Raw genomic sequence first — 1022 nt, forward strand, 5'->3', positions numbered from 1 at the left:
CTGACCACTGAGCCACTGTGCCGCCAATGCTAGAGAATGCAATTTGCCCATCCTCTCTTCATACAATAATTCTGACATCTGGTGAATCTTTGTTGCACATAAGCTGTTAAATTCTAATACTTCAAATTAAGCATGGGAGCAGAGGGTATAAATTTAAGTAAATCACGAAAGCATTTCTTGGCTGATCTCTCATCTTCCGCATATATGAATTCACACAAAATGTTACTGGCTATTGCACCACGTTCTGTTTACTAGTCACCCAGGTTTTGTTCACCTACTGGCTTCCTGTTTAGCAACATCTTAAATTTCAAGTATTTAGCCTTTCTTCAAGCCGTAGCTTCTTGTTCTCCCTCCTCCAGCTCTCTGCAACCCTACAATCCCTCCAAGCTCTTTTAGTTCTGGTCTCCTGAACATTCCCAATGTTCATAGTTCTACCACTTATTAGCCATGCCTTATGCCTAGGAAATGCTCTGGAGTTCCCTCCCTAAACACTTAGACCTCCTACCACTCTGTCCCCTTTCAGGACATCCCTAAAATTCTATCACTGATCCTGTTCCAACTCTTAATATCACTTTGTGTGGCCTTCTGTTACAGCTTGTTTCACAATGTTCTCAATGACCTCAAGAAAGAGACTTTGTGAAGTGCCTCAGAGATGGATTCTTAGAGCAGCTGGTGCTGGAGCCGACCAGGGAGAAGGCAATTCTGGATCTGGTATTGTGTAACGAACCAGAATTGGTCAGAGACCTCGAAGTGAAGGAGCCATTGGGAAGTAGTGACTATAATACATTAAGCTTCAATCTGCAATTTGAGAGGGAGAGGGTACAGTCGGAAGTGACAGTACTTCTGTTGAATAAAGGAAACTATGAGGGAGGAGCTGGCCAAAGTTCAATGGTGCAATACCTTAGCAGGGATGACCATGGAGGAACAATGGCGGATATTTCTGTGTATAATGCAGAAGTTGCAGGATCAGTTCATTCCTAAAAGGAAGAAAGATCCCAAGAGGAGGCATGGGCGGCCGTGGC

Source organism: Chiloscyllium plagiosum, chromosome 26 (assembly GCF_004010195.1).
Source record: "Chiloscyllium plagiosum isolate BGI_BamShark_2017 chromosome 26, ASM401019v2, whole genome shotgun sequence".
NCBI classification, from domain to species: Eukaryota; Metazoa; Chordata; class Chondrichthyes; order Orectolobiformes; family Hemiscylliidae; genus Chiloscyllium; species Chiloscyllium plagiosum.